The sequence below is a fragment of the Camelus bactrianus genome, chromosome 17, assembly GCF_048773025.1.
Source record: "Camelus bactrianus isolate YW-2024 breed Bactrian camel chromosome 17, ASM4877302v1, whole genome shotgun sequence".
NCBI lineage: Eukaryota > Metazoa > Chordata > Mammalia > Artiodactyla > Camelidae > Camelus > Camelus bactrianus.
The window spans coordinates 6,598,286-6,610,267 of record NC_133555.1 but is presented as its reverse complement, the minus strand read 5'-3'; the positions used below and the strand labels follow the sequence as shown (position 1 = coordinate 6,610,267).

Below are 11,982 nucleotides of genomic sequence, written 5' to 3'. Positions count from 1 at the left end.
ATGCTATGAGGAAGATAATATTGTAAGGGCATTCAGAAAGGAGGGAGCTCTTCAGAGGCTCGAATAAGAATGCGAAGCTAAGCTTAGCACAGAGCCTGGTAGTGAGCACTCAGTGAGTGGGAGCGATTATTATCACCCACGATATCCCCCAACGACCTCACAACATCGTGTAAGTACCCCTCTTTCACAGGTGAAGGAACAGAGGCACAGATATGGGAAGTGACTTGCCCAAACCCAGGCTGTCTGACCCCAGATTCTGCCCATCAAACACGCCACACCTCTGGCATTCTACTAGAGATTAGACCCATTTCACATGCACTTAAGGCAGAATGAGAACTGTCCTGTAAAAATGAAACTATAGGGTTGCTGCCACTGGAATTTCACATATTAAGATCATCATTAACTTGTATTGTCCAGAGTGTATTTTCACAAATTTCTCAAAATAATCTTCCATTTGCCTTTTTCTGAGTGTATAATAAGTGATCTGATTTGGGTTCGGAAACGAATAGGTTATCCATGATAGTCCATTTAGGCTTCCTAGAGAAAATGTGAGTTGTAGTGGGTCCTCCCAGATAGGAATGGGGAGGGGAAGGGATTCCTACGGAGCAGACAGTATGAGCTAAGGCCTACAGGTGGGAACGCCCAGGGTCTGCTTGGAGAAAGCAAGGAAGAAGTCCAGCTGGTGAACCATGGGGCTTATTACAGCTTCATGCAGTTCACAAGGAGATGCCCACAGCCGTTGCCATCACCCCCAGCCATCACCATCACCCCCTGGCCTCTCCCTTCCCAGATGCATGCTCAGGCCCTATGCAGTCCCATTCTGGACCACTGTAAAACAACGAAAGCCACACGTTACCTCAGAAAGATGTGCTCAGAGATTAGCATCCAGGCCTCAGGCCTAGACTCTCAAAGGAAAATGGGAGTTAGCACCTGGCTCTGCCATGGACTAGCTCCGAAAACCGGAACAAGAGACTTAACCTGCTTGTTGCCTGTTTAAGGCAGGAACTAGTCCAAGTCAGCTGTTCTCTATGTCCCTAAAATTTTAAATCCACAAAGATTTCTGGGAGACCCATGCATAAGGCATGGAGCCACAGAAATGTCACAAAAGCCATACAAAACTGAAGCGAAGTATGGTATTGAGCTATGTGCTGAACAGCAGAAGAAGCTGGATTTTGGCGTAAGGCAGATGGTGATTTAAATTCTGGCTCTGCCACTTACCAGCTTGTGGGGGGCCTTAGGTAGCTTCTGTGCTTTCACTGAGGCTCAGCTTCCTCATCTATAAAATGGTGGGGATCTAACTCCTCGCACAGGGTCCGACGTGATCATGGATTTAAAGTGCCCGGCATTTAGCAGAGGTCCCACGGACATTATTTCTTTCTTAGGGCCCAATCATGCTGAGTCTAGGACCAGAGTTGGGGCTCTGCGGATCCCTTGGTTGGGAACAGGGAGAGAGGAAAAAGAAAAAGGGAAAAAGAAGAAAACGGTTGTGCCCTCCACGAATACATCACTGCACAATGTGAACCTACAGCATCCAGAATCTTCCTTTCCCAAGAAGAGGGGGTGGGCGGGCCCTTGCTCTATTCTTCCCACCACACAGCTCACCCCAGCCTCCCAGCTGCCCTCTGTGACATCCCCCTCCATGTGCCACTTCTTCCTCGCTGTATGAGGACCAACTGCCATTGTGAATGATTACCCTTCATGTGGCAGTAACAGAAACCAGATTGCTCCAAAAATAACTGTGGTATCCAGCGGGACAAGGGGTTCCACCATGTGATTTGATCTGTGCCACCCCCCCCCCAAGGATGGGACTACGCCCCTGGAAGGGTATATTGCACTTCCCTCAGGTTCATTTCCTAGATTTGTTTGGATATTCCTGAATTATACTAATAGCTAATATTTATTAAGACTTCATTCCATACAGACACTGGGCCAAGTACTCTGTGCAGATTTTATCACTGACAAAGATTTTATTAGTGGGTCAGGTGCTCTAATCACCCTTATTTTACAGCTGGGGGAACGGAGGGACAGAGCAGTGGAGCAATTTGCCCAGGATCACACACCCAGCTACCGACTGAACTGCACGCAAGCCCAGGTCTGGCCCTCCCAGAGCCCAAGGACGCGGCCAGAACCCAATTTTTCCTACAGCAGTCGGAGGAGTAATTGCTGTCAAGTACTGACATTTTTCTTCAATCAATATACTGTTCAACCTAAAGTCTGCCATGAAAAAAAAAAAGAATTTAGAGTTAAAAATACAAGGAAAATGTCACAAATGGCCATTGATGAGGCTTAAATTACAATTACAGCTGAATAACAAAAAACCCACTGAACTGGTTTCTTTTCCTGGTAGGGGGGAAAAAAAGACTCTACTTAGAGAAGGAATGACCAGAAGAGTTTTTGGTTTAAAGCAATTTTATTTTTCTGGTCAAATAATGAAATTCTCCCAAGATGACTAATAAGGTTTTGATATATTTTGTGACATTCTCCGATGCTGCCAACTAATGCATCCTTGGGTGGCTTGGTGAGTAATTCTGCCCTTCAGTCTCTGCTCTGCAGCTTTATATTTTATAAAGCCCCTTCGTATTGTTTCTCTTATTTAGTCCTCACAATAACCCCGGTCGGGGTAGGGAGGGCTGTTTTTAATCCCGGTTTGACTGATAAGGAAATGAGTAAATAAGTGGCCGTTTTAATGGGAGAATTATTTTATAACCTTGAGTTAAGGATGGCCTTCCTAATTGTATCACAAAACCCATAAGCCATAAAAGCCTGACAGATTCAACTACATAACAATTTGTTCAAATTTGTGCCTGACTGAAATCACCATAAGCAAAGTCAAACACGAACTGCAAAATGAGAAACAATATTTGCAACATCTATTGTAGGCCAAGGACTAACCTCCCTAATATACAAGTTAAACAAATACTTGTGCATGAATGTTCTAGTAGCACTGCTCACCACAGCCAAAAGGTGGAAATAATCCAAATGTGCCACAGTGAATGAATGGATAAATCAAACACATGCTGTCCATACAGTGGAATATCATTCAGCCATAAAAAGGAATGAAGCCCTGATGATGCTCAGTAAGAGAAGGCAGACACAAAAGATCACGTATTGTAGGAGTCCATTTATGTGAAATATTCAGAATAAATAAACCCATAGAGATAGAAAGCAGATTAGTGGTTGTCAGGAGCTGGGTGAGGCAGGGAATAGGGAGGAAGTGCTTAATGGATACAATTTGGTGATGATGAAAATGTTTTGGAACTAGATAGAATTGACAGTTGTTGTACAAGACTGTGAATGTACCAAATGCCACCAAATTGTACACTTTAAAATGGTTAATTGTATGTTCTGTGAATTTCACCTCTATATAAAATCAATAAATACCAAAAAGTTCCTTCAAATCTATGGGCAAAACACCAACAGTCCATTAGAAAAATCACTAAAGGATATGAATAAGGCTTCACAGAAAGGGAAAAATACATGAAACGCTAATCAATCTCATTCATAATGAACACAAATCAGGCATGGCTGGGTCCAGGGGCTCTAACAATTTCAGCAGGACACATCTTTCTCCAGCTCTCCATTCTGCTTTCCGGTATGGTGGTAGGCTCTCTTCCCACAAGATGGCAAAGGTAGCCACCAACAGCTCCAGGCTTACATTCTCCAAGCTTGGCAATTCCAGCAAGGAGGGCAAAGTCTTTGCCGGGAGTCCTAGCAAAAGCCCCAGGAACAGCCAGCTGGCCCAAGCTGGGGCCCATGGCTATCCTTGAACCAATCACTGTGGCCAGAGGGATAGAATGTTGTTCTGCTTGGCCAGGCCTAGATTGTGGACTTGCCCCTGGAGCTGTAGGATGGGGTCAGATCCAAACAAACCATGTGGCCCCAGAGATTCCCAAAGCAGGAGGAATGGATGCTAAATGAGCAATCAACCTGTGTCTGCTATGAAAAGGATGCAGGAAAGAAAGAAGGGGGATTCACAGAAAAGATCCATAGAAAATATGATAAAGCAGCTTGAAATTATCCAGCTTTGTTGTTTATAAAGCACTCTGTCATCCATTATCTTGATCCTGATACAGCCCTTTGAGATAGGTATTATCACGCCCATCTTACAGATGAGGAAATGAAGGCACGGGGAGGCTGAATGACTTCCCCAACCTCCCATGGCTCATAAATGGGAGCCGGGCAAAAAACCAAGACACCTGACCCCACACCTGGTGTTCCTCCCCCACTCATGCAGGCGCCACATCCTACTGAGAGACACTGAGATACACAGGAGCTCACAGGCCTCAGGCATCTGCCCGCTTGGCTGTTAAAAAGAGGGGGAGAAAGCAGTCTCAGCAATCAGGACCTGTCACTAAGCCTGAGGAGAACTGCTAGGTCCTCTGACTTTCCAAGAGCAGTTCCTGACACGCAGCCCAGCTGTTCTCCAGTTCTTCCAAGGGCTGGGCAGCCACAGAGACAGTGATTCACAGCTAGGCCTCAGGATCCTGGTTCTGGAGGAATACAGAGAAGGGTTTTAAAACACCTGAGCCATTACCTCAAGGATGATGAGGCATTTGGTCCACGGCCCCCACGGGGTTCAGGGGAACACTGGAGAGACCTTAGCTGGATGAACACTTCAGCCATTCTCCCCTTCCTCACTCACTGCACCCCAGAGGAGGAAAGTGACTTAGCAGATTTGTGACATTGGAAAGAGACTGAGTTCACCCCTTAATCTTGTCTTTTCAGATCTTCCTGCTTAGAGGGAGGACTGACCTTGCAGTAGGAGGAGCAGGGCTAGCTCTGCCCCTGTGGAGACATCTGTGGGGACCACAACCAGCTGGGAGAGGCTAACTCAGGGGTGGAGAGCTAACTTGCCATTTTGGATATGCACCTAAACCATGTCCTCCAATCTAGCTTAATCATGAATAAAGCTTACATTGTAAGAAGCAGAATAACAAGAAGTTTCTGGAGCTGGGTTGAAAGGCTGGCTCTGCCACCTACTAGCTGTGTGACAGTGGACAAGCTGGTCGGCACCTGCTAAGTGCCACATGTGTGCTTGTTACATAAATAACAAAATCTCCCTCTGCTTGTCTCCTTTATCTACTTCTCAGTTGGTTTGAAGTTTGAAAGGGGAAGAACAGGGTATGATATATTGACCCTGACAAAGTCCAACACTAGAGAACTTACACCTTTTCAAGTTTTTGAACTCTAAGGTATGGGGTAAATCACAGCAACGCGTAGCCCCAGGCGCTTGGTCAAGAGGCCCAGGGTCAGTCTGTTCAGCCTGCTATAACAAAATACCACGGACTGGGTGGCTTATAAACAACACACATTCATTTCCCACAGTTCTGGAGACTGAAGTTCAAGACAAGGGTGTCCGCATGGTCGGGTGAGGGCCCTCTTCCAGGTCACAGAATTCTTGTGTATCTCAGCTAGGTAGAAGGAACCAGGGAGTTCTCTCAGGTCTCTAATATAAGGGCACCAATCCTATTTCTCAGGGCTCCACCCTCATGGCCTAATCACCTCCCAAAGGCCCATCTCCTAATGCCATCATATTTGGTGCTAGGATTCCATCAGGTGAATGGGGTGGGGGGTACATTCAGACCACAGTACCAAGGTACAAGGACTCTGGCTAGAGCCTTCAGACCAACAAATGCACAGGTCACAGGTCCTCAAGATCAGACAGGGCATCAACTGCCAGAAGATTCCAGGTGAGAAATGGGAAACTCATGTCATATTCTCACCTTGTCTTAGAGTTACAGGCGGAATGTTTGTGTCCCCTTCAAATTCATATGTTGAAGCCCTAACCACAATGTGATGGTATTTGAAAGTGGGACCTTTGGGAGAAAATTAAGGGTGAGGGTGAGGCCTTGTGATGGGATTAGTGCCCTAATAAGAAGAGACACCAGAGAGCTCGCTCTCAGTCTCTCTCAACTCTCTCTTCACCCCCACTTCTCCTGCCATATGAAAACACAGCAAGAAGCTGGCTATCTGCAAGCCAGGAAGAGGGCCTTCGCCAGAACCATACCATGCTCACCCCTAATCTGGGCCCTCAGCCTCCAGAACGATGAGAACATAAATGCCTACTGTTTAAGCTGCCCAGTCTGTGGTAATTCGTTACAGTAGCCTGAGCTAAGACACTCAAGCTGGGAAACCTGAAGAATGGTTGATCCAAAAAAAATAACAATAACGGGAAAAAGAAGGATATAGAGAAAGAAAGTAGCTGTACCAAGGGTTATAAATACAAGGTTTTTTATTAACTCGTTCACCTACTTATTCAACAGACATATCTTAAACACTTCATATGGGCTAAGCACATGAAGAGCTAGAAACAATTATGAACGAGGAAGACACAGTCCCAACTTTCACAGCGGCCTTAGTTTAATGGAGGAGACAGGTAAACACACAGTTATAATGCAACATGAGGAAGAAGTAGAGGGTTCCATGGGATCTCATGGTAAATGCAACTGACCTACACTTGGAGAGCCAGAGATGGCTTCTTAGGGGTGGGCATTTCTGAGCTGAGCCTAGGAAGACAGAGAGCTGAAGACAGCAAATCCAAGACGGGAAGGGAAAGTGTTCTGGGCAGGGGCAGCAGCGTGAGCTGAGCGGTGATGATCGGCGTAAGCGGGGCCTGAACTCGAGGTGGAGCATGAAGGGGATGATGCGGAGAGAGACCTGGGCCAAGGTGTGAAGAGCCTCCTCAGCCACACTAACAAGTTGAGAGGTGAGCCAGGGTTCATTCAGGAGCCTCTGAAGGGAACTGACCTCATCAGCTTTGCCTTTCAGAAAAGGTGACTCCAGTGACACTGTGGAAACTGGGTTAGAATAGGCAAGACGAGGGACTAGAAAGCAGAGAGGCTGTTGCCACCATCGGGGAGAGACAGGGAGTTACGCAGCATAATGCCACATACTGCTGCTCTGTGAGGGCTGGGTGCTTTACAAACATTGCCTGACTGAGTCCTTGTATCAGAGACAGTACACACTGGGTACCACCACTGTCCCTGTATCTTCAGATGAGGAATTACCTCCTGCAGAGCTACCCCTCTGAGCTTAGCTGCTGCCCCTAGCTCCTGATGCCAAGGCCCCAGTTTCTCTCACCTGGACAGTTATAAAGGCTCTTTCCTGGTCCCTCTGCCTCCAGTCTTGCCTCCCTACAACCCAAGATCCACCCAGGAGACAGAATAAGCTTTTAACGTGTAAATCATATCCTGATTCTTCGCTGGTAAATACCCTGCAGTGGCCTCCCACCACTTAAGAGTTAAACACAGTAGGGGGAGAATATAGCTCTACGCACACATGACGTCCTGGGTTCAATCCCCAGTACCACCTCTAAATAAATAAAACCTAATTACCTACCCCTCCCACTGATTAAATAATACAATAATAAATAAATAAAATATTATAAAAAGAGTAAATGGACACTCTCCCCCATGCCCCCCACGACTGCGCCTCTACCTGGCTCCTGTGCCCGTCACACTGCTCTCCCCCTGGCTCCCTACTCCAAGCCACAGCAGCTCTCCTACACTTCTGGAATGCTCCAAGGACTTGCTGTTCACCCAGCTCCTTCCAGGATCTTCGCCCAGGTGTCACCTTCTCAGAAAAGCCCACTGAGACCATCCTACTCAAAAGGCAACTCTGGCCCAGCCCCGGGCTTGTTTTGAGTACCACCACATCTGACGTTATCTTCTTTACCTACATGTTTGTTCGCCTAGTGACTGTTTCCAGACCTTCCGCGCCCCACCCCTGCCAAACCAGTGGGTCTAAGAGAACTTCCTGCGATGGCAGAAATGTCCTGTACCTGTGCTGTCCAGTATAGTGGCCACTAGCCTCTGAGCACTTGAAATGCTCACATGTGGCTGAATAATGGAATTTTCAATTTTATTTTGTTTTAATGAGTTTACATCTAAAGTTCATGGTTATTGTATTACAGCAGCTCTAGAGTATAAGCTCTAAGAAGGCAGGGACCGTGTCTGTCACTGCGTCCCCTGTGCCTAAACAGTACCTGACACTTAGTAAGTGCTCACTAAATAACTCGTGAGTGAATGTACAAAGATGTGAACATGTGAACGATGAAATCCCTTCTGACCTCCTCTTGGCTCGGCTCTCCACCTCTCACTAGAGGCCCAGAGGCCTCCCTCCACCCAGCCAGGGAGGGGGGTTTCCTTGCTGTAGTGACCTCAGGCATTTGGCAGAAACACCAGGTGCCAGGGAAGCAGAGTCAATTACTCCCTCCACTGCACTCCATTTGGAGCTGAACACCCCCTGTGAAGAGGTGGGGTGGTAATGAGGCCTTACCAGGCCCCAGTAAATACTGCAGCTGTTTCCTATACAGTCATTTGGGCTTTATGGAATGTGGAAGTGGCTCGGCCTATAAATCCATGTGAATCGTTTTATTTGTCTATTCCTCCTCCTCCCTTGTCTAATGTTGGAAGGAAGGCACTAGGAGGGAGAACCAAGTCAGTGTCAGGTCAAGAGGCTGAATTCAATTAAAGTCTTATTTGGACCCAATCTCTTTTAGGAAATGAAATCAGCATTGGGCTGAATAACATATTTTTTGCAAGTTAGGGTCTCTCCTGGGCTCTGTTTAGTCAGAAAGATAATTCAGAACAGACATTCAGTCTGGTCTGATTTCTGTACAGCGAGGATTAGGACATCTACATGATCCCGTGGCGGTAAGACGAAGTTATACCTCCCCCCGTGATAACCCCAGATGATGACTGAGAAAGATACGGCTCCCAAGGCCTCCAGAAAGCACTGCTTCACCTTGTTAACTGTGCTCAGGATCAACTGGGAAAGGAGCAGACACAGATGCTTTGAGATAGGAACGAAGATGAGGCAGAGAACAGACAATGGTTTAAGAGACAGGATAAACTGAGATGCACTGAGCGAAGGTGGCTCAAGTTAAACTTCCTGGATCATCCATATCATTCACAGGCAGTGGATGCTAGAAGGGGTCTGGTTTCTAGGGATGTGAGAGGAAACTCTTGGGCCTGCTCTGAGAGGCCGACATGGAGGGATAACAAAAACGACTGCTGTATACTTCATGGCGCACCTCTGAGAACTGCCAATCCCATGATCCAAGATGCTTCAAGAAATGAGCTGTATTTTCTATGTGGTTAGAAATTGTCCTTGATCTGGGGAAGACTCTGTTATAGCAGGGGACAGGGCATATCCTCATATGGACAATAGCCAGGCTCCAGAGTATTAGATGCTTGAAAACTATAATAATAGTAACAATAGTTACCATTTAGGAAGCCCCAACAAGGTGCCAATCTGTGCAAAGCCATTTTCTACATTGTGTCAGTGAATTCCCACAACTCTTGGAGAGCTATAACCATCCTCATTTTACAGGGTAAAAAGGGGCCTGCCTTGTTGGAGAGGTCCACGTGGAAGAAACCAAGGGTGACCTCCAACCAACAGGCAGCAAGGAACTGAGAACCTCAGTTCAAAAACCCATGAGGAACTGAATCCTACCAACAGCCACATAAGTCAGCTTGGAAGCAGACCTGCTATGGACTGAATATGTTCCCTCCAAATTCATATGTTGAAGCCCTAACCCTTAGTGTATGGAGATAGGACCTTTGGAAGGTAATTAGGTTTAGAATATCAGTGTAGGGCCCTCATGAAGGGATTAGCACCCTTACAAGAAGAGACCGGCGATCTTGTTCTCTCTCTCTGCACCATGTAAGGACATAGCAAGAAGGTGGCCATGTGTGAGCCAGGAAGACAGCTCTCACCAGAGCCCACCACGCTGGCACCCTGATCGCAGACTTCTAGCCTCCAGGAATGTGAAAACATACATGTCTGCGATTTAAGCCACCCAGTCTGAGGCACTTTGTTACGGCAGCCAGAGCTGACTAATATTAAGACTCTTCCCCAGCTGAGTCTTCATGTAAGACCTCAGCACTGATACCTCAGTTGCAGCCTCATGAGAAACCCTAAAGCAGAGGACCCGAAGGAACTAAACCTGGATTCCTGACCCACAGGAACTGTGAGATAATAAAATGTATATGTTTTATGCCACTTTTGGGGGGTGTAATTTGTGACTTGGCTACAGATAACTATTACAGTCACATTACCCACAGGGGATCTCCTCTCTGATTCTAAATCAAATCAACCTGCTCCCAAAACCCACTCACACTGCCTTTCATGTTTCCTTCCATCCCTTTCCCCAGAAGTGCCAATACAGGTGCCTACTGATCTGAAACAGCCTGATACTGACCCCTTTCCTGAGGCCCTGCCCACCAGGCGTAAGAATAGGACCACTACAGAGTGGAAATCAGACCGCATCTGGAGGCAGGTGATTTAGATTGTAATCAAACCAATGCCAGCATACCTCAACTGTGAGACTTTGAGCAAGTCACTTCCCCTATCTGAGTCCTTACAGGCCATCTTTTGAAAGGTGATTTCTTGTCAGATGACTGGAAAGCCTTTATGTGGCAGGATATACTTAGGACAACTATGAATAAGGGCTCCTGCCCTCTTCTATCAGCCTAACAAAAATCATCGCAAGATAAGAACAGTCAAGGGGCCTGCCAGGCTGGAGTCTCCCAGTGGACACCGTGCTGCTTAGGAGTGTTGGGTCATGAGGCAAGAGGGAAGTTATGCCTATGTTATGTCCAAACATAACCAAGGACCCAGACACTGTCCCCAACAGAGCCACATAGTTACTTTCCCTTCAAGATGTCTCCTCTGCCATTGGCAAGCCTGTGTCTGCCCACCTAGACTGCTGAAGACCAATCCTTATTTGGGAACAAGTATCAGCCCTCTGTATCATCTGCCTGTATAAAATTATTTGCCAGTCCTACATGAGACAAGGTCTGTCTGTAAATCTTCCCAACTACACCTGGAGCCATTCCACCCAAACACATGTCCAACATCTTCATACTAAGTGCTGATGAGAGCCAGTAAAGGAAGCTGCCCACAGATGTGGTCGGGTTGGGAAGTAGTTACCCCAAGAGACGGCAAAAGCCAAAACAGGCCACATTTAGCCTCATTACTATCTTACAGACCATACCAATTTTTCTTATTCTGGATAAGTTAACTCATTACCTGTCATGATATGGTAATGCTTCTGATAAATTGTTACATCAAAATGTAGAATGTGAAAATGTGAGCATGGCATGATCTCACCTAGGAATGAAAGGAAAGAAAAAGAAAAACATTCTAAGGAAATGGTTCTCAAATACCCATGTAGCAGAGACACCTGGAGGACTTCTTTTTTTTCACATTTTTTTTTTTTGAGTTATAGTCATTTTGCAATGTTGTATCAAATGGAGGACTTCTTTAAACACACTGTTGGGCCTCACCCCCAAAGGTTCTGATTCACAAGATCTAGGATGAGGCTGGAAATTTTGCATTTCTAACAAGTTCTTGAACATTATTAGTCTGGAGACCAAATTCTGAAAACCACAGTTGTAAGAAAATATGCCAAGATTCAGCGGTTACCTATAGGAATGGATCTAAGGACAATAATTTTTAATACTGCACAGTATTATTTGATATTTTTGAATGTTGATAATAAAAGGATATAGTTTTTATATATTCAGAAAAGTACAGGAGTAGTGTAAAGAAAAGGATAAAATATACGTGCATCAAAAGAGTCAATCCTCTATACTTCCTTTCCTATAAATTTCAAAAAAAAAAAAAGACAAGACTCATCCATGATAATAAAATTCAGACTCTTGGCAATGACTTTTTGGATATGACACCTAAAGCACAATCAATAAAATCAAAAATAAGAGGACTGAAAAATGCTTCTGGACAACAAAGGAAACAATCAACAAAATGAAAAGGCAACCAATAGAGTGGGAGAAAATACCCGCAAATCATCTATCTGATAAGGGGTCAATATCCAAAATATGTAAAGAACTCATACAACTCAATAGCAAAAAACCAAAAAATCCGTTTAAAAATGAACAAAGGACCTGAACAGACATTTCTGCAAAGATACACAAAATGGCCAACAGGTATATGAAAAGTACTCTCAGCATCTCTAAT

General features: G+C 45.6%; 1 protein-coding gene across 2 annotated transcripts in view; it reads right to left on the bottom strand.

The window, feature by feature from the left end:
• Window positions 1–11,982, bottom strand: part of SRGAP3 (SLIT-ROBO Rho GTPase activating protein 3) — a 288,661-nt gene that overhangs the window by 222,582 nt on the left and 54,097 nt on the right. The window lies entirely within an intron of this gene.